This window comes from Lates calcarifer, unplaced genomic scaffold (genome assembly GCF_001640805.2).
Source record: "Lates calcarifer isolate ASB-BC8 unplaced genomic scaffold, TLL_Latcal_v3 _unitig_2421_quiver_1033, whole genome shotgun sequence".
NCBI lineage: Eukaryota > Metazoa > Chordata > Actinopteri > Centropomidae > Lates > Lates calcarifer.
In genome coordinates, this window is record NW_026116205.1 from 1 (window position 1) to 26,127 (window position 26,127).

Genomic DNA, 26,127 nt, shown 5'->3' on the forward strand with positions numbered 1-26,127 from the left:
AATCTCCACTATCTTGATCATTGTTTCCTTCTGACTGCCCCAAATAAACCCAGACCACGAAAAACTCTCCCCATACGAGTGTGGCTTTGACCCCCTAGGAACCGCCCGATTACCTTTTTCTCTCCGATTCTTTCTCGTCGCCATTCTTTTCCTTCTTTTTGACCTAGAAATCGCCCTTCTTCTGCCTCTTCCCTGAGGAGACCAACTAGAATCCCCCCTACTTACATTTTTATGGGCCTCAGCCATCCTACTGCTTTTAACCCTGGGCCTAATCTACGAATGAATGCAAGGCGGCCTAGAGTGGGCCGAGTAGATAATTAGTTTAAAAAAGACATTTGATTTCGGCTCAAAAGCTTGTGGTTAAAACCCACAATTATCCAAGTGACACCTTCTCACTTTGCCTTTACGTCTGCATTCATACTTGGCCTCACCGGTCTCGCCCTTCACCGCTATCACCTTCTCTCTGCCCTCTTGTGCTTAGAAGGAATGATACTTTCCCTGTTCATTGCCCTCTCACTCTGAACCCTCCAACTTGACTCTACTTGCTTTTCAGCATCTCCCATGCTCCTCCTGGCTTTCTCAGCATGTGAAGCAAGCGCTGGACTTGCACTCCTAGTAGCCACTGCCCGCACTCATGGCACTGACCATCTCCAAAGTCTCAACCTCCTACAATGCTAAAAATGATTATCCCCACAATTATGCTCATTCCTACAACTTGACTAACACCCGCAAAATGGCTATGACCCGCAACTCTTGCCCACAGCCTCCTTATTGCCATATATAGCACAACCTGACTAACCTGTCTAGCTGAAACCAGCTGATCCACCCTTAACTCTTACGTAGCAGTTGACCCCATCTCAATCCCCCTCCTAATACTGACCTGCTGCTGACTACTACCACTCATGATTCTGGCAAGCCAAAACCACTTAGCCCTAGAACCTGCTAACCGACAACGAACTTACATTTCCCTATTGACCTCCCTACAATTCTTCCTGATCCTAGCATTTAGCGCCACAGAAATAGCTTTATTTTACATCGCATTCGAAGCCACCCTCATCCCCACCCTGATTATTATTACTCGATGAGGTAACCAAGCAGAACGCATTACCGCAGGAGTTTACTTCCTATTCTACACCCTAATAGCCTCCCTCCCCCTACTTGTTGCCCTCCTCGTGCTCCAACACCATGCAGGATCTTTATCAATCCTAACAACACAATTCCTGTACCCAACCTACTACACATCCTACTCAAACAAACTATGATGGGCAGGATGTATGCTAGCCTTCTTAGTCAAACTCCCCCTTTATGGAGTTCACTTATGACTCCCAAAAGCACACGTAGAAGCCCCCGTTGCAGGTTCAATGATTCTTGCCGCCGTTCTTCTCAAACTAGGAGGTTATGGATAATGCGTATAATAGCCATCTTAGACCCCCTCACTAAAAGAACTAAGTTACCCCTTCATCATTTTTGCCCTATGAGGCCTCGTCATAATAGGTTCAACCTGCCTTCGTCAAGCTGACCTAAAGTCCATAATTGCCTACTCATCAGTAGCTCACATAGGCCTCGTCGTAGCGGGGATCTTAATCCAAACCCAATGAAGCTTCACCGGTGCACTCATCCTCATGATCGCACACGGTCTGACAGCCTCCGCCCTATTCTGCCTAGCCAATACCAACTACGAACGCACTCACAGTCGAGTAATACTACTGACACGAGGCCTACAAATAGCCCTCCCACTAATAACAGCATGATGATTCCTCGCCACGCTCGCCAACCTAGCATTACCCCCTCTACCCAACCTAATAGCAGAGCTAATAGTCCTTACCGCACTATGCAACTGATCTCCATGGACAATCCTATTTACAGGGGCCGGTGTCCTAATTACCGCAGCCTACTCCCTCTATATGTTCCTGTTGACACAACGAGGTCGCCTACCTCCCCATATCAAATCCCTAGACCCCTCACACTCTCGAGAACACTTAGTTATCGCACTCCACTTAACCCCTGTTACACTTCTAATCTTCAAACCAGAACTAATTTGAACCTGACTGATCTGTAAATATAGTTTAACCAAAACCTCAGATTGTGATTCTGAAAACAGGGGTTAAAACCCCCTTATTCACCAAGAGAGGCCCGCCGGCAACGAAGGCTGCTAACCTTCGCACCCATGGTTAAACCCCATGGCTCACTTGCCCCGCTTCTAAAGGATAACAGCTCATCCGTTGGTCTTAGGAACCAAAAACTCTTGGTGCAAATCCAAGTAGTAGCTATGCACCCAGCTTCACTTGCAATAACATCAAGCTTAATTATTATTTTTGCTGTCCTCGCATACCCCATTCTGACAACCCTTTCTCCCCTCCCTCAAAACCAAAACTGGGCACTCTCCCACGTAAAGACAGCAGTAAAACTAGCCTTCTTCATCAGCTTACTTCCCCTATTCCTATTCCTAAACGAAGGCCTAGAAGTAATTATCACCAACTGAAACTGAATAAATATTGCCACCTTTGACATAAACATCAGCCTTAAATTTGACCACTACTCAATTATCTTTACCCCAGTCGCACTATACGTGACCTGGTCTATCCTGGAATTTGCATCATGATACATACACGCAGACCCTAATATAAATCGCTTCTTCAAGTACCTTTTAATCTTCCTAATCGCAATAATCATCCTAGTTACAGCAAACAACATATTCCAACTCTTCATCGGCTGAGAAGGTGTGGGAATCATATCATTTCTCCTCATCGGCTGATGGCACGGCCGAGCCGACGCAAACACCGCAGCTTTACAAGCAGTTCTCTACAATCGCCTAGGAGACATCGGACTGATCTTCACCATAGCATGAATCGCAATAAACCTCAACTCATGAGAAATACAACAAATATTTGCCTCTGCCAAAGACATAGACCTCACCCTCCCCCTACTAGGACTCGTCATTGCTGCAACCGGTAAATCCGCTCAATTTGGACTCCATCCATGGCTCCCCTCCGCCATGGAGGGTCCCACACCAGTCTCTGCCCTACTACATTCAAGCACAATGGTTGTGGCAGGTATCTTCCTCTTAGTCCGAATAAGTCCCTTAATAGAAAACAACCAGACTGCCCTCACCACCTGTCTCTGCCTAGGCGCCCTAACTACCCTCTTCACTGCCACCTGTGCCCTTACCCAAAATGATATCAAGAAAATCGTTGCCTTCTCCACCTCTAGCCAACTAGGTCTAATAATAGTTACCATTGGACTTAACCAACCACAATTAGCCTTCCTACACATTTGTACTCATGCATTCTTCAAGGCAATACTCTTCCTATGTTCAGGCTCAATTATCCACAGCTTAAATGACGAACAAGACATCCGAAAAATAGGAGGCATGCATTGCCTCACCCCTTCACCTCTTCATGCTTAACCATCGGAAGCCTAGCCCTCACGGGCACCCCCTTTCTAGCCGGATTTTTCTCCAAAGACGCCATCATCGAAGCACTCAACACATCCTACCTTAACGCCTGAGCCCTTGTCTTAACCCTACTAGCAACTTCATTCACAGCCATCTATAGCCTACGTGTTATCTACTTTGTGTCAATAGGACACCCCCGCTTTAACTCCCTCTCCCCTATCAACGAAAACAACCCTGCGGTAATCAACCCCATCAAACGACTAGCGTGAGGAAGTATCATCGCCGGCTTGCTGATTTCCTCCAACATTATTCCAACCAAAACGCCCGTCATATCTATGCCTCCAATACTAAAACTGGCCGCTCTAACAGTAACAGTCCTAGGACTTCTAATAGCCCTAGAACTAGCAACCCTCACAAACAAACAATTTAAACCCACTCCCACCCTAATTCCCCACCATTTCTCCAACATGCTAGGGTTCTTCCCACCAATTATCCACCGTCTCGCCCCAAAACTAAATCTATTCCTAGGTCAAACCATCGCAAGCCAGACAATCGACCAAACTTGATTAGAAAAATCAGGCCCCAAAGCTCTCATCAACCTAAATTTGCCTTTAATCACAACAACAAGTAACATTCAACAAGGCCTAATTAAAACCTACCTGGGCCTATTCCTCCTAACTCTCACCCTCGCCCTATTAATCACCTACTAAACTGCCCGAAGTGCCCCCCGACTCAACCCCCGAGTCAATTCTAACACTACAAAAAGAGTGAGAAGTAGCACCCATCCACTAATAATCAACATCCAACCCCCAGAAGAATACATCAACGCCACTCCCCCTGCATCACCACGAAATACAGAAAACTCGCCCAACTCGTCAACCGACACCCATGAAGACTCATATCAAACCCCTCCAAACACCACAAAAGCTAATACCACACCCACTATGTACACGACCATATGCACTACAACAGGCCAACTCCCTCAAGCCTCAGGATATGGCTCAGCAGCCAAAGCTGCTGAATATGCAAATACAACTAACATCCCTCCTAGATAAATCAAAAACAACACCAACGACAAAAAAGGACCCCATGTCCAACTAAAACCCCACACCCCATACCTGCAACAACTACTAACCCCAAAGCAGCAAAGTATGGAGAAGGGTTGGACGCAACCGCAACCAATCCTAAGACAAAACAAAATAAAATTAAGTACATAATAAAACACATAATTCCTGCCAGGACTCTAACCAAGACTTATGGTCTGAAACACCATCGTTATTTTTTAACTACAAGAACCTTCATGGCCAACCTACGAAAGACCCATCCCCTTTTTAAAATTGCAAACGATGCACTAGTTGATCTTCCCACCCCCGTCAATATCTCAGCATGATGAAATTTCGGCTCACTATTAGGCCTATGCCTTATCTCCCAAATCCTAACAGGCCTATTCCTAGCCATACACTACACTTCAGATATCGCAACAGCCTTTACATCCGTGACACATATTTGTCGCGACGTCAACTATGGATGACTTATTCGGAATATACATGCTAATGGCGCATCTTTCTTCTTCATCTGCATCTACCTTCACATTGGTCGGGGTCTGTACTACGGCTCCTATCTCTACAAAGAAACTTGAAACATTGGAGTCATCCTCCTACTATTAGTCATAATAACTGCCTTCGTTGGCTATGTTCTCCCCTGAGGACAAATATCATTCTGAGGGGCTACCGTCATCACAAATCTACTTTCTGCAGTCCCCTATGTAGGAAACACCCTGGTTCAATGAATTTGGGGCGGTTTCTCTGTTGATAACGCCACCCTCACCCGTTTCTTTGCCTTCCACTTTCTACTTCCATTCGTCATTTTAGCTGCAACTATCATCCACCTTCTCTTCCTGCATGAAACCGGCTCAAACAATCCAACAGGTCTAAACTCTGATGCAGACAAAATCTCTTTCCACCCATACTTCTCATACAAAGACCTCTTAGGATTTGCAATCCTCCTCCTTGCACTCACCTGCCTAGCCCTATTCTCACCTAACCTCTTGGGAGACCCAGACAACTTTACTCCTGCAAACCCTCTAGTCACCCCTCCTCACATCAAGCCAGAATGATACTTTCTGTTCGCCTACGCTATCCTCCGCTCAATTCCCAATAAACTAGGCGGGGTTCTAGCACTACTATCCTCAATTCTTGTCCTAATAATCGTCCCCTTCCTCCACACATCCAAACAACGAAGCCTAACATTCCGCCCTCTAACACAACTATTATTCTGGACCCTAGTTGCAGACGTACTCATCTTAACTTGGATTGGAGGTATACCTGTTGAACACCCCTTCATCATCATTGGGCAAGTTGCATCACTTCTCTATTTCTTACTGTTCCTTGTCCTACTCCCCCTAGCAGGATGACTAGAAAACAAAGCCCTAGGATGATCATGCATTAGTAGCTCAATGCCAGAGCGTCGGTCTTGTAAATCGGCGGCCGGAGGTTTGAACCCTCCCTATTGCTTCAAAAAAAGGAGATTTTAACTCCCACCACTAACCCCCAAAGCTAGTATTCTTACGTTAAACTATTTTTTGATATAATTATATATACATGTATTCACACCATGTATTTATGCTAACCAATAAATGAGTATATGGTGTAAATGCATATATATATGTATTAATCAACATTTACCTGTAATCAAAGGACATATGTGCATTCAATGGTACTCGTAAATGTAATGTACAGTAACCTATAATTAATATACTTTAAACAATAATATTACATATTAATCATCAGCGATAATAGAGCGTAGTGAGAGATCACCAATTAGTAGGTATTCAGAGTGTTGACGGTTCTTGATAGTCAAGGACAAACACAGCGTGGGGGTTACACAAATTGAACTATTACTGGCATTTGGTTCCTACCTCAGGTGCATGGATAAGAAAGAATTCCACTGACGTTCCTTCATAAATGGCATAAGTTAATGGTGGATAACATGAATCCTCGTTACCCACCAAGCCGAGCATTCTTTCCAGCGGGTAAGGGGTTTATAATTTTTTTCTTATCATCTCATTTGACATCTCAGAGTGCACGCACAGAGCATATAATATGGAAGTAGAACATAATTTTTTTATGGAAGAGAATAGTCAGTATGAATGGTGAAAAGGCTTGACCTGAAGAATTACATAATAGGATATCACGAGCATAACGTGCTAACCTTCTACTCCCAACATATCTATTAATCCACCCCGTTTTTATTACGCAACCCCCCCCCCCCCCCCCCCAAAAACAGAGGAAGCCCCACAATAACTTGATTTTAATCTAAAAATGCACTATTTACACTATTTAAAATATTTTAAGAAGCTGATGTAGCTTAACCAAAGCATGACACTGAAGATGTTAGGATGGACCCTAGAAAGTCCCATAAGCACAAAGGCTTGGTCCTAGCTTTATTGTCAGCTCTAGCTAGATTTACACATGCAAGTATCCGCCCCCCCGTGAGAATGCCCATGATTCCCTGTTTGGGAACAAGGAGCCGGTATCAGGCACACCTAACCCACTGAGCCCACGACACCTTGCTTTGCCACACCCTCAAGGGAACCCAGCAGTGATAAACTTTAAGCCATAAGTGAAAACTTGACTTAGTTAAAGCTAAGTAGGGCCGGTCAAATTCGTGCCAGCCACCGCGGTTATACGAGAGGCCCAAGCTGACAAACCACGGCGTAAAGAGTGGTTAAGGAAACTTGAAACTAAAGTCGAACGCTCTCTTCGAGCTGTTATACGCGTACGAGACTACGAAGCTCAGCCACGAAAGTGACTTTACAACCCCTGACCCCACGAAAGCTAAGAAACAAACTGGGATTAGATACCCCACTATGCTTAGCCGTAAACATTGATTTTACATTACACTTAATATTCCGCCCGGGAATTACAAGCACTAGCTTAAAACCCAAAGGACTTGGCGGTGCTTAATATCCACCTAGAGGAGCCTGTTCTATAACCGATAATCCCCGCTTAACCTCACCCCCTCTTGCCCTTACCGCCTATATACCACCGTCGTAAGCCTACCCTGTGAAGGCCCAATAGTATGCAAAACTAGTATAGCCCCGAACGTCAGGTCAAGGTGTAGTACATGAGAGGAGAAAGAAATGGGCTACATTCATCAATTCTAGTGAACACGAATGATGCACTGAAAACCTATGCAGCTGAAGGAGGATTTAGTAGTAAGAGAGAAACAGAGTGTCTCCCTGAAACCGGCTCTTAAGCGCGCACACACCGCCCGTCACCCTCCCCATAGCACCCGGCTAAAACATAAATAAAGCACAAACGAACGCTATTTTACGGAGAGGAAAGTCGTAACATGGTAAGCATACCGGAAGGTGTGCTTGGCTAAATCAGAGTGTAGCTAAGACAGATAAAGCATCTCCCTTACACTGAGAAGTCACTTGTGCAAATCAAGTCACCCTGACGCCCATCAGCTAGCCCCACCTATAAAAACAACATACCACCATAAATAACCCCAAAACCACGCACTCCCCTAAAACAAATCATTTTCCATCACCTAAGTATGGGCGACAGAAAAGGACATCCATGGAGCTATAGAAAAAGTACCGTAAGGGAACGCTGAAATAGAGATGAAACAGCCCAGTAAAGCCCTAAAAAGCAGAGATTAAACCTCGTACCTTTTGCATCATGACTTAGCTAGCACCCCCAAGCAAAGAGCATCTTTAGTTTGGCACCCCGAAACTAGTGTGAGCTACTCCAAGACAGCCTATTCAATAGGGCAAACCCGTCTCTGTGGCAAAAGAGTGGGAAGAGCTTTGAGTAGAGGTGACAGACCTACCGAACCTAGTTATAGCTGGTTGCCTGAGAACTGGATAGAAGTTCAGCCTCCCGGCTTCTCCATTCATATACTATTCCAATATGACTGCCCCCAGATCTAAAAGAAACCCGCGAGAGTTATTCTAAGGAGGTACAGCTCCTTTGAACCAAAATACAATTTTATAAGGAGGGTAAAGATCATAATCTTAACCAAGGCAGAATGTCCTAGTGGGCCTAAAAGCAGCCACCCCTTTCAGAAAGCGTTAAAGCTCAGACATACCTCTCCGCCCTATATCCCGATAATCTAATCTTAACCCCCTAGCCCTATCAGGCCGTTCCATGCAAACATGGAAGCGATAATGCTAACATGAGTAACAAGAGGATTTATTTTATCTGCGCTCCTCTCCCAGCACACGTGTACATCGAAACGGACCAACCACCGAAACTTAACGGCCCCAAACAAAGAGGGAATTGAAAGACAAACATGATATACTAGAAAATCATCCAGCACGCAACCGTTAACCCCACACTGGTGTGCCATTAAAGGAAAGACTAAAAGAAAAAGAAGGAACTCGGCAAACACAAGCCTCGCCTGTTTACCAAAAACATCGCCTCTTGTACAACCACATTAAAACAAATAAGAGGTCCCGCCTGCCCAGTGACAACTGGTTCAACGGCCGCGGTATTTTGACCGTGCAAAGGTAGCGTAATCACTTGTCTTTTAAATGAAGACCTGTATGAATGGCATCACGAGGGCTTAGCTGTCTCCTTTTTCTAAGTCAGTGAAATTGATCTCCCCGTGCAGAAGCGGGGATAAAAACATAAGACGAGAAGACCCTATGGAGCTTTAGACACCAGAATAGCACATGTTAAGACACCCTGAATAAAGAACTGAACTTAATGGCCCCCCTATTCCAATGTCTTCGGTTGGGGCGACCATGAGGAACAAAAACCCCTCATGTGGAATGGGAGTACCACAACCCACACACTATTTTTCCTATACTCCTACAACCAAGAGCTACAACTCAAACTGACAGAAATTCTGACCAACAATGATCCGGCAATGCTGATCAACGGACCAAGTTACCCTAGGGATAACAGCGCAATCCCCTTTTAGAGCCCATATCGACAAGGGGGTTTACGACCTCGATGTTGGATCAGGACATCCTAATGGTGCAGCCGCTATTAAGGGTTCGTTTGTTCAACGATTAAAGTCCTACGTGATCTGAGTTCAGACCGGAGCAATCCAGGTCAGTTTCTATCTATGCCCATAATTCTTTTTTAGTACGAAAGGACCGAAAAGAAAAGGCCCATGCTATAAGTATGCCTTATCCCTACCTAATGAAATCAACTAAACTAGGTAAAGGAACATGCCCTCAACCCCGTCAAAGAGAATGACATGTTAAGGTGGCAGAGCCTGGGAACTGCGAAAGGCCTAAGCCCTTTCATGCAGAGGTTCAAATCCTCTCCTTAACTATGATTTCAACACTTACCACACACATTATTAATCCCTTAGCATTCATTATTCCTGTTCTCCTAGCCGTTGCCTTCTTAACCCTGATTGAACGAAAGGTCTTGGGCTACATGCAACTCCGAAAAGGTCCTAACATTGTCGGACCCTACGGCCTACTTCAACCCATCGCCGATGGAGTGAAATTATTTATTAAAGAACCCATCCGACCATCCACTTCTTCCCCCCTCCTCTTTCTTATAACCCCCATACTAGCCCTTACTTTGGCCCTCACCCTCTGAACCCCAATACCCCTCCCATACCCAGTAGCCGACCTAAACCTGGGAATTTTATTTATCCTAGCGCTGTCCAGCCTCGCAGTATACTCAATCCTCGGCTCAGGCTGAGCATCCAACTCAAAATACGCACTAATCGGAGCCCTTCGAGCCGTAGCCCAAACTATTTCATATGAAGTAAGCCTAGGACTTATCCTCCTATGCACCATCATCTTTACAGGGGGCTTTACCCTTCAAACATTTAGCACTGCCCAAGAAGGCATTTGACTGATCCTCCCCGCCATACCACTAGCTGCCATATGGTACATTTCCACACTAGCAGAGACAAACCGCGCCCCGTTCGACCTCACTGAAGGAGAATCAGAACTTGTCTCAGGCTTTAACGTAGAATATGCAGGAGGACCATTCGCCCTATTTTTCCTGGCAGAATATGCCAACATTCTGCTGATAAACACACTCTCCGCAACCCTATTCCTTGGGGCTACACACCTGCCCACCATCCCCGAACTCACCACCATCAACCTGATAACAAAAACAGCACTACTATCCGTACTATTCTTATGAGTCCGAGCCTCTTACCCTCGCTTCCGATATGATCAGCTTATGCACCTAATCTGAAAAAATTTTCTTCCCCTCACACTAGCCCTGGTAATTTGACACCTGGCACTCCCTATCGCATTCACTGGCATCCCACCCCAACTATAACACGGAGCTGTGCCCGAAGTTTAAGGACCACTTTGATAGAGTGAATTATGGGGGTTAAAGTCCCCTCAACTCCTTCTAGAAAGAGGGGACTCGAACCCCATCCAAAGAGATCAAAACTCTTCGTGCTTCCACTACACCACCTTCTAGTATAGTCAGCTAATTAAAGCTGTTGGGCCCATACCCCAAAAATGAAGGTTAGAATCCCTCCTACACTAATGAACCCATATGTCCTAATTACCCTCTTATTTGGACTAGGCCTAGGAACCACCATTACATTTACAAGTTCACACTGACTACTCGCCTGAATAGGACTAGAAATTAATACTCTAGCCATTATTCCCCTGATAACCCAACACCACCACCCCCGAGCCGTTGAAGCAACAACCAAATACTTCCTCACTCAGGCCACCGCCGCAGCCATACTTCTTTTTGCAAGCACTACCAATGCTTGACTCACCGGACAATGAGAAATCCAACAAATAACACATCCCTTCCCAACAACCATAATCATTCTCGCCCTAGCACTAAAAGTAGGCCTAGCCCCCATACACTCCTGACTCCCCGAAGTATTACAAGGACTTAGCCTCACTACCGGGCTTATCCTATCCACTTGACAAAAATTAGCCCCATTTGCCCTCCTCCTGCAAATCCAACCCGCCGATCCCTTCATCCTCATTACATTGGGCCTGACCTCAACTCTAGTCGGCGGCTGAGGAGGACTTAACCAAACACAACTACGAAAAATCCTTGCTTACTCTTCAATCGCTCACCTGGGCTGAATGATACTCATCCTCCAATTCTCCCCGACCATCACACTTCTTACCCTAATTACATATCTCCTGATAACCACCTCAACATTCCTTGTCTTCAAACTAAACAAAGCAACAAACATTGCCACACTAGCCATCTCATGAACTAAGACCCCCGCCCTAACATCCCTCACCCCCCTAATTCTCCTCTCACTCGGAGGCCTCCCCCCACTAACCGGATTTATGCCCAAATGACTTATCCTTCAAGAACTTACCAAACAAGACCTATCAACACTAGCGACACTAACCGCACTCACTGCCCTCCTCAGCCTATTCTTTTATCTACGCCTATCTTATGCAATAGCCCTTACCCTGTCCCCAAATAATGCCACCGGAACCACTCCCTGACGACTCTCATCCACCCAATCTAACCTGCCACTAGCCCTCTCAACTACCACCTCAATCCTTCTCCTCCCCCTCGCCCCCGCCGCAATAGCCCTTTTCACCCCCTAAGGTGACTTAGGTTAATATCCAGACCAAGGGCCTTCAAAGCCCTAAGCGGAAGTGAAAATCCTCCAGTCCCCGATAGAGCCTGCGAGACACTAACTCACATCTTCTGCATGCAAAACAGACGCTTTAATTAAGCTAAAGCCCTCCTAGATAGGCAGGCCTTGATCCTACAAACTCTTAGTTAACAGCTAAGCGCTCAAGCCAGCGAGCATCCATCTAACTTTCCCCCGCCTAAACAACTAAAGGCGGGGGAAAGCCCCGGCAGACGCTAATCTGCTTCTCTAGGTTTGCAACCTAGCATGATTATACACCTCGGAACTTGGTAAGAAGAGGAATTGAACCTCTGTCTACGGGGCTACAACCCACCGCTTAAAACTCAGCCATCCTACCTGTGGCAATCACACGTTGATTTTTCTCTACCAATCATAAAGACATCGGCACCCTTTATCTAGTATTTGGTGCTTGAGCCGGAATAGTGGGCACCGCTCTTAGCTTGCTCATCCGAGCAGAACTTAGTCAGCCCGGCTCACTCCTGGGGGATGACCAAATCTATAACGTAATCGTCACCGCCCACGCTTTCGTGATAATTTTCTTTATAGTAATGCCAATCATGATCGGAGGCTTCGGAAACTGACTAGTCCCCTTAATAATTGGAGCACCAGACATGGCATTTCCCCGAATGAACAATATAAGCTTCTGACTTCTCCCCCCTTCTTTCCTCCTTCTCCTGGCTTCTTCTGGGGTAGAGGCTGGAGCTGGGACCGGTTGGACTGTATACCCTCCCCTTGCTAGCAACCTCGCTCACGCTGGAGCATCCGTCGATCTGACCATCTTTTCTCTCCACTTAGCGGGTGTCTCCTCAATTCTTGGAGCCATTAACTTTATCACGACCATTATTAACATAAAACCCGCTACCGTCTCCATATATCAAATCCCCCTATTCGTCTGAGCAGTCTTGATTACAGCCGTTCTTCTTCTACTCTCCCTCCCAGTCCTAGCCGCCGGTATCACCATGCTTCTTACAGATCGTAACCTAAACACAGCATTCTTCGATCCTGCCGGAGGGGGAGACCCGATTCTCTATCAACATCTGTTCTGGTTCTTCGGCCACCCGGAGGTGTACATTCTTATCCTCCCCGGCTTTGGAATAATTTCACATGTCGTAGCCTACTACTGTGGGAAAAAAGAACCCTTCGGATACATGGGCATAGTCTGAGCTATAATAGCTATTGGCCTCTTAGGATTTATCGTATGGGCCCACCATATGTTCACCGTAGGGATGGACGTTGACACACGCGCCTACTTTACATCCGCAACTATGATTATTGCCATCCCAACTGGCGTAAAAGTCTTCAGCTGACTTGCAACAATCCACGGCGGAAACATTAAATGAGACACCCCAATGCTCTGAGCTCTCGGATTCATCTTCCTATTCACAGTCGGAGGCCTGACTGGTATTATCCTGGCCAACTCTTCCCTAGACATCGTTCTCCACGACACATACTACGTAGTTGCCCACTTCCACTACGTCCTGTCTATGGGGGCCGTATTCGCAATTGTTGCCGGCTTTGTCCACTGATTCCCTCTATTTACAGGTTACACCCTGCACAGCACATGAACAAAAATCCACTTCGGAATCATATTCGCAGGGGTAAACTTAACTTTCTTCCCTCAGCACTTCCTAGGACTAGCCGGAATGCCTCGACGATACTCAGACTACCCGGATGCCTACGCCCTATGAAACACTATGTCCTCCATTGGGTCTCTAGTATCCCTTGTAGCCGTTATTTTATTCTTGTTCATTATCTGAGAAGCATTCACTGCCAAACGTGGAGTCTTAGCAGTAGAATTCACCGCCACAAACATAGAATGACTTCACGGCTGTCCTCCCCCCTATCACACATTCGAACAACCTGCCTTTGTCCAAGCTCGAAATAACTAACGAGAAAGGGAGGAATTGAACCCCCATAGATTGGTTTCAAGCCAACCACATAACCGCTCTGTCACTTCCTTATAAGACACTAGTAAAACCATTACGCTGCCTTGTCAAGGCAAAATTGCAGGTTAGATTCCTGCGTGTCTTAGACAAACAATGGCACATCCTTCACAGCTAGGTTTTCAAGATGCAGCTTCACCATTAATAGAAGAACTCCTCCACTTCCATGATCACGCCCTAATAATCGTTTTCCTGATTAGCGCTTTCGTCCTATACATTATTGTAGCCATAATCACCTCTAAGCTAACGGACAAACTTATTCTAGACTCCCAGGAAATTGAGGTCATCTGAACCGTCCTCCCGGCAATTGTGCTGATTATGATTGCCCTCCCATCCCTCCGAATCCTTTACCTAATAGATGAAATCAATGATCCACATCTTACAATTAAAGCAATGGGCCACCAATGATACTGAAGCTACGAATATACAGACTATGACGATCTCGGCTTTGACTCCTACATGGTCCCAACACAAGATCTTACTCCCGGCCAGTTTCGGCTCCTAGAGGCAGATCACCGAATGGTAATCCCCGTAGAATCCCCAATCCGAGTCCTCATCTCCGCAGAAGACGTACTTCATTCTTGAGCCGTACCATCCCTGGGCGTAAAAGTAGATGCAATTCCTGGCCGGCTCAACCAAACAACCTTTATTGTTAACCGACCAGGCATCCTCTACGGACAATGCTCTGAAATCTGCGGGGCTAACCACAGCTTCATACCCATTGTGATCGAAGCAGTTCCCCTGCCACACTTCGAAAACTGAACATCGCTAATAATGGCAGAATACACCTCGCTAAGAAGCTAAGTCAGGCAAGCAGCGTTAGCCTTTTAAGCTAAAGATTGGTGGCGCCTAATCACCCTTAGCGAATATGCCTCAACTAAACCCCGCCCCATGGCTCGCCATCCTAACCTTTTCCTGGCTCATCTTCCTAACAGTAATTCCTCCTAAAATTCTAGCCCACTCTTTCCCTAATGAACCTACCCCCCACAGCACAAAAGCTCCTAAAACTGATCCCTGAATGTGACCATGGCATTAAGCTTTTTTGACCAATTTATATCTCCAAATTTTTTAGGAATTCCGCTGATTGCTATGGCCATTGCCCTCCCATGGACCCTCTATCCAACACCATCAACTCGATGATTAAGCAACCGACTACTAACCCTTCAAAACTGATCAATCAACCGATTTACTCAACAGCTTCTTCTGCCTTTAAATCAAGAGGGGCACAAATGAGCCGCCCTATTGGCCTCCTTAATAATTTTCCTGCTATCACTAAATATACTAGGCCTCCTTCCATACACCTTCACCCCCACCACACAACTATCTCTCAACCTAGGTCTCGCAGTCCCCCTGTGACTCGCAACAGTAATTATTGGAATGCGAAACCGACCAACCCACGCCCTAGGCCACCTTCTCCCAGAGGGAACCCCCTCCCTGCTAATTCCAATCCTAATTATCATCGAAACAATCAGTCTCCTCATCCGTCCAATTGCTCTCGGAGTCCGACTAACAGCCAATCTCACAGCAGGACACTTACTAATTCAACTCATCGCCACCGCTTCTTTTGTCCTCCTTCCACTAATACCAACGGTGGCCGTCCTGACAACTGCCCTACTGTTTTTACTCACCCTCCTTGAAGTGGCCGTTGCTATAATTCAAGCTTATGTCTTCGTCTTACTTCTGAGCCTCTACCTACAAGAAAACGTATAATGGCACATCACTCACACCCCTACCATATAGTTGACCCCAGCCCATGACCCCTAACAGGAGCTATTGCCGCCCTACTAATAACGTCAGGACTCGCAGTCTGATTCCACTTCCACTCCACCTCTTTGATACTACTCGGGACAATTTTACTTACCCTAACAGTAATCCAATGATGACGAGACATCGTACGAGAAGGAACATTTCAAGGCCATCACACCCCACCAGTCCAAAAAGGCCTCCGATACGGAATAATCCTCTTCATCACATCAGAGGTACTATTTTTCCTAGGCTTTTTCTGAGCATTCTACCACTCAAGCCTGGCACCCACACCAGAACTAGGAGGCAACTGACCCCCTGCGGGCATTACCCCCCTAGACCCCTTCGAAGTGCCCCTCCTTAATACAGCTGTTCTACTTGCCTCAGGGGTCACAGTCACCTGAGCTCACCACGCAATTATAGAGGGCAAGCGAAAACAAGCCATCCACGCCCTAGCCTTAACAATCCTCCTTGGTGCTTACTTCACCTTCCTCCAAGCCATGGAGTACAATGAGGCACCATTCACAATTGCAGATGGGGTCTACGGCTGCACCTTCTTCGTAGCCACTGGCTTCCACGGGCTCCACGTCCTTATCGGCTCCACATTTTTAGCTATTTGCCTTGCTCGCCAAATCTCACATCACTTTACATCAGAACATCATTTTGGATTCGAAGCAGCCGCATGGTACTGACATTTTGTAGACGTTGTATGACTTTTCCTATACATTTCAATTTACTGATGAGGATCATAATCTTTCTAGTATTAAAATAAGTATAAGTGACTTCCAATCACCCGGTCTTGGTTAAAATCCAAGGAAAGATAATGAGTCTAGTCTTAATAGTTGTCATCATTATGGCCTTAATCTCCACTATCTTGATCATTGTTTCCTTCTGACTGCCCCAAATAAACCCAGACCACGAAAAACTCTCCCCATACGAGTGTGGCTTTGACCCCCTAGGAACCGCCCGATTACCTTTTTCTCTCCGATTCTTTCTCGTCGCCATTCTTTTCCTTCTTTTTGACCTAGAAATCGCCCTTCTTCTGCCTCTTCCCTGAGGAGACCAACTAGAATCCCCCCTACTTACATTTTTATGGGCCTCAGCCATCCTACTGCTTTTAACCCTGGGCCTAATCTACGAATGAATGCAAGGCGGCCTAGAGTGGGCCGAGTAGATAATTAGTTTAAAAAAGACATTTGATTTCGGCTCAAAAGCTTGTGGTTAAAACCCACAATTATCCAAGTGACACCTTCTCACTTTGCCTTTACGTCTGCATTCATACTTGGCCTCACCGGTCTCGCCCTTCACCGCTATCACCTTCTCTCTGCCCTCTTGTGCTTAGAAGGAATGATACTTTCCCTGTTCATTGCCCTCTCACTCTGAACCCTCCAACTTGACTCTACTTGCTTTTCAGCATCTCCCATGCTCCTCCTGGCTTTCTCAGCATGTGAAGCAAGCGCTGGACTTGCACTCCTAGTAGCCACTGCCCGCACTCATGGCACTGACCATCTCCAAAGTCTCAACCTCCTACAATGCTAAAAATGATTATCCCCACAATTATGCTCATTCCTACAACTTGACTAACACCCGCAAAATGGCTATGACCCGCAACTCTTGCCCACAGCCTCCTTATTGCCATATATAGCACAACCTGACTAACCTGTCTAGCTGAAACCAGCTGATCCACCCTTAACTCTTACGTAGCAGTTGACCCCATCTCAATCCCCCTCCTAATACTGACCTGCTGACTACTACCACTCATGATTCTGGCAAGCCAAAACCACTTAGCCCTAGAACCTGCTAACCGACAACGAACTTACATTTCCCTATTGACCTCCCTACAATTCTTCCTGATCCTAGCATTTAGCGCCACAGAAATAGCTTTATTTTACATCGCATTCGAAGCCACCCTCATCCCCACCCTGATTATTATTACTCGATGAGGTAACCAAGCAGAACGCATTACCGCAGGAGTTTACTTCCTATTCTACACCCTAATAGCCTCCCTCCCCCTACTTGTTGCCCTCCTCGTGCTCCAACACCATGCAGGATCTTTATCAATCCTAACAACACAATTCCTGTACCCAACCTACTACACATCCTACTCAAACAAACTATGATGGGCAGGATGTATGCTAGCCTTCTTAGTCAAACTCCCCCTTTATGGAGTTCACTTATGACTCCCAAAAGCACACGTAGAAGCCCCCGTTGCAGGTTCAATGATTCTTGCCGCCGTTCTTCTCAAACTAGGAGGTTATGGGATAATGCGTATAATAGCCATCTTAGACCCCCTCACTAAAGAACTAAGTTACCCCTTCATCATTTTTGCCCTATGAGGCCTCGTCATAATAGGTTCAACCTGCCTTCGTCAAGCTGACCTAAAGTCCATAATTGCCTACTCATCAGTAGCTCACATAGGCCTCGTCGTAGCGGGGATCTTAATCCAAACCCAATGAAGCTTCACCGGTGCACTCATCCTCATGATCGCACACGGTCTGACAGCCTCCGCCCTATTCTGCCTAGCCAATACCAACTACGAACGCACTCACAGTCGAGTAATACTACTGACACGAGGCCTACAAATAGCCCTCCCACTAATAACAGCATGATGATTCCTCGCCACGCTCGCCAACCTAGCATTACCCCCTCTACCCAACCTAATAGCAGAGCTAATAGTCCTTACCGCACTATGCAACTGATCTCCATGGACAATCCTATTTACAGGGGCCGGTGTCCTAATTACCGCAGCCTACTCCCTCTATATGTTCCTGTTGACACAACGAGGTCGCCTACCTCCCCATATCAAATCCCTAGACCCCTCACACTCTCGAGAACACTTAGTTATCGCACTCCACTTAACCCCTGTTACACTTCTAATCTTCAAACCAGAACTAATTTGAACCTGACTGATCTGTAAATATAGTTTAACCAAAACCTCAGATTGTGATTCTGAAAACAGGGGTTAAAACCCCCTTATTCACCAAGAGAGGCCCGCCGGCAACGAAGGCTGCTAACCTTCGCACCCATGGTTAAACCCCATGGCTCACTTGCCCCGCTTCTAAAGGATAACAGCTCATCCGTTGGTCTTAGGAACCAAAAACTCTTGGTGCAAATCCAAGTAGTAGCTATGCACCCAGCTTCACTTGCAATAACATCAAGCTTAATTATTATTTTTGCTGTCCTCGCATACCCCATTCTGACAACCCTTTCTCCCCTCCCTCAAAACCAAAACTGGGCACTCTCCCACGTAAAGACAGCAGTAAAACTAGCCTTCTTCATCAGCTTACTTCCCCTATTCCTATTCCTAAACGAAGGCCTAGAAGTAATTATCACCAACTGAAACTGAATAAATATTGCCACCTTTGACATAAACATCAGCCTTAAATTTGACCACTACTCAATTATCTTTACCCCAGTCGCACTATACGTGACCTGGTCTATCCTGGAATTTGCATCATGATACATACACGCAGACCCTAATATAAATCGCTTCTTCAAGTACCTTTTAATCTTCCTAATCGCAATAATCATCCTAGTTACAGCAAACAACATATTCCAACTCTTCATCGGCTGAGAAGGTGTGGGAATCATATCATTTCTCCTCATCGGCTGATGGCACGGCCGAGCCGACGCAAACACCGCAGCTTTACAAGCAGTTCTCTACAATCGCCTAGGAGACATCGGACTGATCTTCACCATAGCATGAATCGCAATAAACCTCAACTCATGAGAAATACAACAAATATTTGCCTCTGCCAAAGACATAGACCTCACCCTCCCCCTACTAGGACTCGTCATTGCTGCAACCGGTAAATCCGCTCAATTTGGACTCCATCCATGGCTCCCCTCCGCCATGGAGGGTCCCACACCAGTCTCTGCCCTACTACATTCAAGCACAATGGTTGTGGCAGGTATCTTCCTCTTAGTCCGAATAAGTCCCTTAATAGAAAACAACCAGACTGCCCTCACCACCTGTCTCTGCCTAGGCGCCCTAACTACCCTCTTCACTGCCACCTGTGCCCTTACCCAAAATGATATCAAGAAAATCGTTGCCTTCTCCACCTCTAGCCAACTAGGTCTAATAATAGTTACCATTGGACTTAACCAACCACAATTAGCCTTCCTACACATTTGTACTCATGCATTCTTCAAGGCAATACTCTTCCTATGTTCAGGCTCAATTATCCACAGCTTAAATGACGAACAAGACATCCGAAAAATAGGAGGCATGCATTGCCTCACCCCCTTCACCTCTTCATGCTTAACCATCGGAAGCCTAGCCCTCACGGGCACCCCCTTTCTAGCCGGATTTTTCTCCAAAGACGCCATCATCGAAGCACTCAACACATCCTACCTTAACGCCTGAGCCCTTGTCTTAACCCTACTAGCAACTTCATTCACAGCCATCTATAGCCTACGTGTTATCTACTTTGTGTCAATAGGACACCCCCGCTTTAACTCCCTCTCCCCTATCAACGAAAACAACCCTGCGGTAATCAACCCCATCAAACGACTAGCGTGAGGAAGTATCATCGCCGGCTTGCTGATTTCCTCCAACATTATTCCAACCAAAACGCCCGTCATATCTATGCCTCCAATACTAAAACTGGCCGCTCTAACAGTAACAGTCCTAGGACTTCTAATAGCCCTAGAACTAGCAACCCTCACAAACAAACAATTTAAACCCACTCCCACCCTAATTCCCCACCATTTCTCCAACATGCTAGGGTTCTTCCCACCAATTATCCACCGTCTCGCCCCAAAACTAAATCTATTCCTAGGTCAAACCATCGCAAGCCAGACAATCGACCAAACTTGATTAGAAAAATCAGGCCCCAAAGCTCTCATCAACCTAAATTTGCCTTTAATCACAACAACAAGTAACATTCAACAAGGCCTAATTAAAACCTACCTGGGCCTATTCCTCCTAACTCTCACCCTCGCCCTATTAATCACCTACTAAACTGCCCGAAGTGCCCCCCGACTCAACCCCCGAGTCAATTCTAACACTACAAAAAGAGTGAGAAGTAGCACCCATCCACTAATAATCAACATCCAACCCCCAGAAGAATACATCAACGCCACTCCCCCTGCATCACCACGAAATACAGAAAACTCGCCCAACTCGTCAACCGACACCCATGAAGACTCATATCAAACCCCTCCAAACACCACAAAAGCTAATACCACACCCACTATGTACACGACCATATGCACTACAACAGGCCAACTCCCTCAAGCCTCAGGATATGGCTCAGCAGCCAAAGCTGCTGAATATGCAAATACAACTAACATCCCTCCTAGATAAATCAAAAACAACACCAACGACAAAAAAGGACCCCCATGTCCAACTAAAACCCCACACCCCATACCTGCAACAACTACTAACCCCAAAGCAGCAAAGTATGGAGAAGGGTTGGACGCAACCGCAACCAATCCTAAGACAAAACAAAATAAAATTAAGTACATAATAAAACACATAATTCCTGCCAGGACTCTAACCAAGACTTATGGTCTGAAACACCATCGTTATTTTTTAACTACAAGAACCTTCATGGCCAACCTACGAAAGACCCATCCCCTTTTTAAAATTGCAAACGATGCACTAGTTGATCTTCCCACCCCCGTCAATATCTCAGCATGATGAAATTTCGGCTCACTATTAGGCCTATGCCTTATCTCCCAAATCCTAACAGGCCTATTCCTAGCCATACACTACACTTCAGATATCGCAACAGCCTTTACATCCGTGACACATATTTGTCGCGACGTCAACTATGGATGACTTATTCGGAATATACATGCTAATGGCGCATCTTTCTTCTTCATCTGCATCTACCTTCACATTGGTCGGGGTCTGTACTACGGCTCCTATCTCTACAAAGAAACTTGAAACATTGGAGTCATCCTCCTACTATTAGTCATAATAACTGCCTTCGTTGGCTATGTTCTCCCCTGAGGACAAATATCATTCTGAGGGGCTACCGTCATCACAAATCTACTTTCTGCAGTCCCCTATGTAGGAAACACCCTGGTTCAATGAATTTGGGGCGGTTTCTCTGTTGATAACGCCACCCTCACCCGTTTCTTTGCCTTCCACTTTCTACTTCCATTCGTCATTTTAGCTGCAACTATCATCCACCTTCTCTTCCTGCATGAAACCGGCTCAAACAATCCAACAGGTCTAAACTCTGATGCAGACAAAATCTCTTTCCACCCATACTTCTCATACAAAGACCTCTTAGGATTTGCAATCCTCCTCCTTGCACTCACCTGCCTAGCCCTATTCTCACCTAACCTCTTGGGAGACCCAGACAACTTTACTCCTGCAAACCCTCTAGTCACCCCTCCTCACATCAAGCCAGAATGATACTTTCTGTTCGCCTACGCTATCCTCCGCTCAATTCCCAATAAACTAGGCGGGGTTCTAGCACTACTATCCTCAATTCTTGTCCTAATAATCGTCCCCTTCCTCCACACATCCAAACAACGAAGCCTAACATTCCGCCCTCTAACACAACTATTATTCTGGACCCTAGTTGCAGACGTACTCATCTTAACTTGGATTGGAGGTATACCTGTTGAACACCCCTTCATCATCATTGGGCAAGTTGCATCACTTCTCTATTTCTTACTGTTCCTTGTCCTACTCCCCCTAGCAGGATGACTAGAAAACAAAGCCCTAGGATGATCATGCATTAGTAGCTCAATGCCAGAGCGTCGGTCTTGTAAATCGGCGGCCGGAGGTTTGAACCCTCCCTATTGCTTCAAAAAAAGGAGATTTTAACTCCCACCACTAACCCCCAAAGCTAGTATTCTTACGTTAAACTATTTTTTGATATAATTATATATACATGTATTCACACCATGTATTTATGCTAACCAATAAATGAGTATATGGTGTAAATGCATATATATATGTATTAATCAACATTTACCTGTAATCAAAGGACATATGTGCATTCAATGGTACTCGTAAATGTAATGTACAGTAACCTATAATTAATATACTTTAAACAATAATATTACATATTAATCATCAGCGATAATAGAGCGTAGTGAGAGATCACCAATTAGTAGGTATTCAGAGTGTTGACGGTTCTTGATAGTCAAGGACAAACACAGCGTGGGGGTTACACAAATTGAACTATTACTGGCATTTGGTTCCTACCTCAGGTGCATGGATAAGAAAGAATTCCACTGACGTTCCTTCATAAATGGCATAAGTTAATGGTGGATAACATGAATCCTCGTTACCCACCAAGCCGAGCATTCTTTCCAGCGGGTAAGGGGTTTATAATTTTTTTCTTATCATCTCATTTGACATCTCAGAGTGCACGCACAGAGCATATAATATGGAAGTAGAACATAATTTTTTTATGGAAGAGAATAGTCAGTATGAATGGTGAAAAGGCTTGACCTGAAGAATTACATAATAGGATATCACGAGCATAACGTGCTAACCTTCTACTCCCAACATATCTATTAATCCACCCCGTTTTTATTACGCAACCCCCCCCCCCCCCCCCCAAAAACAGAGGAAGCCCCACAATAACTTGATTTTAATCTAAAAATGCACTATTTACACTATTTAAAATATTTTAAGAAGCTGATGTAGCTTAACCAAAGCATGACACTGAAGATGTTAGGATGGACCCTAGAAAGTCCCATAAGCACAAAGGCTTGGTCCTAGCTTTATTGTCAGCTCTAGCTAGATTTACACATGCAAGTATCCGCCCCCCCGTGAGAATGCCCATGATTCCCTGTTTGGGAACAAGGAGCCGGTATCAGGCACACCTAACCCACTGAGCCCACGACACCTTGCTTTGCCACACCCTCAAGGGAACCCAGCAGTGATAAACTTTAAGCCATAAGTGAAAACTTGACTTAGTTAAAGCTAAGTAGGGCCGGTCAAATTCGTGCCAGCCACCGCGGTTATACGAGAGGCCCAAGCTGACAAACCACGGCGTAAAGAGTGGTTAAGGAAACTTGAAACTAAAGTCGAACGCTCTCTTCGAGCTGTTATACGCGTACGAGACTACGAAGCTCAGCCACGAAAGTGACTTTACAACCCCTGACCCCACGAAAGCTAAGAAACAAACTGGGATTAGATACCCCACTATGCTTAGCCGTAAACATTGATTTTACATTACACTTAATATTCCGCCCGGGAATTACAAGCACTAGCTTAAAACCCAAAGGACTTGGCGGTGCTTAATATCCACCTAGAGGAGCCTGTTCTATAACCGATAATCCCCGCTTAACCTCACCCCCTCTTGCCCTTACCGCCTATATACCACCGTCGTAAGCCTACCCTGTGAAGGCCCAATAGTATGCAAAACTAGTATAGCCCCGAACGTCAGGTCAAGGTGTAGTACATGAGAGGAGAAAGAAATGGGCTACATTCATCAATTCTAGTGAACACGAATGATGCACTGAAAACCTATGCAGCTGAAGGAGGATTTAGTAGTAAGAGAGAAACAGAGTGTCTCCCTGAAACCGGCTCTTAAGCGCGCACACACCGCCCGTCACCCTCCCCATAGCACCCGGCTAAAACATAAATAAAGCACAAACGAACGCTATTTTACGGAGAGGAAAGTCGTAACATGGTAAGCATACCGGAAGGTGTGCTTGGCTAAATCAGAGTGTAGCTAAGACAGATAAAGCATCTCCCTTACACTGAGAAGTCACTTGTGCAAATCAAGTCACCCTGACGCCCATCAGCTAGCCCCACCTATAAAAACAACATACCACCATAAATAACCCCAAAACCACGCACTCCCCTAAAACAAATCATTTTCCATCACCTAAGTATGGGCGACAGAAAAGGACATCCATGGAGCTATAGAAAAAGTACCGTAAGGGAACGCTGAAATAGAGATGAAACAGCCCAGTAAAGCCCTAAAAAGCAGAGATTAAACCTCGTACCTTTTGCATCATGACTTAGCTAGCACCCCCAAGCAAAGAGCATCTTTAGTTTGGCACCCCGAAACTAGTGTGAGCTACTCCAAGACAGCCTATTCAATAGGGCAAACCCGTCTCTGTGGCAAAAGAGTGGGAAGAGCTTTGAGTAGAGGTGACAGACCTACCGAACCTAGTTATAGCTGGTTGCCTGAGAACTGGATAGAAGTTCAGCCTCCCGGCTTCTCCATTCATATACTATTCCAATATGACTGCCCCCAGATCTAAAAGAAACCCGCGAGAGTTATTCTAAGGAGGTACAGCTCCTTTGAACCAAAATACAATTTTATAAGGAGGGTAAAGATCATAATCTTAACCAAGGCAGAATGTCCTAGTGGGCCTAAAAGCAGCCACCCCTTTCAGAAAGCGTTAAAGCTCAGACATACCTCTCCGCCCTATATCCCGATAATCTAATCTTAACCCCCTAGCCCTATCAGGCCGTTCCATGCAAACATGGAAGCGATAATGCTAACATGAGTAACAAGAGGATTTATTTTATCTGCGCTCCTCTCCCAGCACACGTGTACATCGAAACGGACCAACCACCGAAACTTAACGGCCCCAAACAAAGAGGGAATTGAAAGACAAACATGATATACTAGAAAATCATCCAGCACGCAACCGTTAACCCCACACTGGTGTGCCATTAAAGGAAAGACTAAAAGAAAAAGAAGGAACTCGGCAAACACAAGCCTCGCCTGTTTACCAAAAACATCGCCTCTTGTACAACCACATTAAAACAAATAAGAGGTCCCGCCTGCCCAGTGACAACTGGTTCAACGGCCGCGGTATTTTGACCGTGCAAAGGTAGCGTAATCACTTGTCTTTTAAATGAAGACCTGTATGAATGGCATCACGAGGGCTTAGCTGTCTCCTTTTTCTAAGTCAGTGAAATTGATCTCCCCGTGCAGAAGCGGGGATAAAAACATAAGACGAGAAGACCCTATGGAGCTTTAGACACCAGAATAGCACATGTTAAGACACCCTGAATAAAGAACTGAACTTAATGGCCCCCCTATTCCAATGTCTTCGGTTGGGGCGACCATGAGGAACAAAAACCCCTCATGTGGAATGGGAGTACCACAACCCACACACTATTTTTCCTATACTCCTACAACCAAGAGCTACAACTCAAACTGACAGAAATTCTGACCAACAATGATCCGGCAATGCTGATCAACGGACCAAGTTACCCTAGGGATAACAGCGCAATCCCCTTTTAGAGCCCATATCGACAAGGGGGTTTACGACCTCGATGTTGGATCAGGACATCCTAATGGTGCAGCCGCTATTAAGGGTTCGTTTGTTCAACGATTAAAGTCCTACGTGATCTGAGTTCAGACCGGAGCAATCCAGGTCAGTTTCTATCTATGCCCATAATTCTTTTTTAGTACGAAAGGACCGAAAAGAAAAGGCCCATGCTATAAGTATGCCTTATCCCTACCTAATGAAATCAACTAAACTAGGTAAAGGAACATGCCCTCAACCCCGTCAAAGAGAATGACATGT

General features: G+C 45.6%; 8 pseudogenes across 8 annotated transcripts; all 8 read left to right on the top strand.

Annotated features, from left to right (window-relative positions):
* Nucleotides 1-7: 7 nt before the first annotated feature.
* LOC127140191 (NADH-ubiquinone oxidoreductase chain 4-like) lies at nucleotides 8-9,609 on the top strand (annotated as a pseudogene). Its single transcript, XR_007810548.1, has one exon. The product of XR_007810548.1 is annotated as an NADH-ubiquinone oxidoreductase chain 4-like (transcript).
* Nucleotides 2,168-26,125, top strand: LOC127140189 (NADH-ubiquinone oxidoreductase chain 5-like; annotated as a pseudogene). Its single transcript, XR_007810547.1, has 2 exons — nucleotides 2,168-7,042; nucleotides 23,560-26,125. The product of XR_007810547.1 is annotated as an NADH-ubiquinone oxidoreductase chain 5-like (transcript).
* Nucleotides 9,685-13,935, top strand: LOC127140195 (NADH-ubiquinone oxidoreductase chain 1-like; annotated as a pseudogene). The gene has a single exon (XR_007810552.1). The product of XR_007810552.1 is annotated as an NADH-ubiquinone oxidoreductase chain 1-like (transcript).
* On the top strand, nucleotides 10,848-13,935 carry LOC127140192 (NADH-ubiquinone oxidoreductase chain 2-like; annotated as a pseudogene). The gene has a single exon (XR_007810549.1). The product of XR_007810549.1 is annotated as an NADH-ubiquinone oxidoreductase chain 2-like (transcript).
* Nucleotides 14,007-16,409, top strand: LOC127140200 (cytochrome c oxidase subunit 2-like; annotated as a pseudogene). Its single transcript, XR_007810556.1, has one exon. The product of XR_007810556.1 is annotated as a cytochrome c oxidase subunit 2-like (transcript).
* LOC127140193 (NADH-ubiquinone oxidoreductase chain 4-like) lies at nucleotides 16,555-26,125 on the top strand (annotated as a pseudogene). Its single transcript, XR_007810550.1, has one exon. The product of XR_007810550.1 is annotated as an NADH-ubiquinone oxidoreductase chain 4-like (transcript).
* LOC127140188 (NADH-ubiquinone oxidoreductase chain 5-like) lies at nucleotides 18,683-26,125 on the top strand (annotated as a pseudogene). The gene has a single exon (XR_007810546.1). The product of XR_007810546.1 is annotated as an NADH-ubiquinone oxidoreductase chain 5-like (transcript).
* LOC127140198 (cytochrome b-like) lies at nucleotides 18,797-26,125 on the top strand (annotated as a pseudogene). Its single transcript, XR_007810554.1, has one exon. The product of XR_007810554.1 is annotated as a cytochrome b-like (transcript).
* Nucleotides 26,126-26,127: the final 2 nt, after the last annotated feature.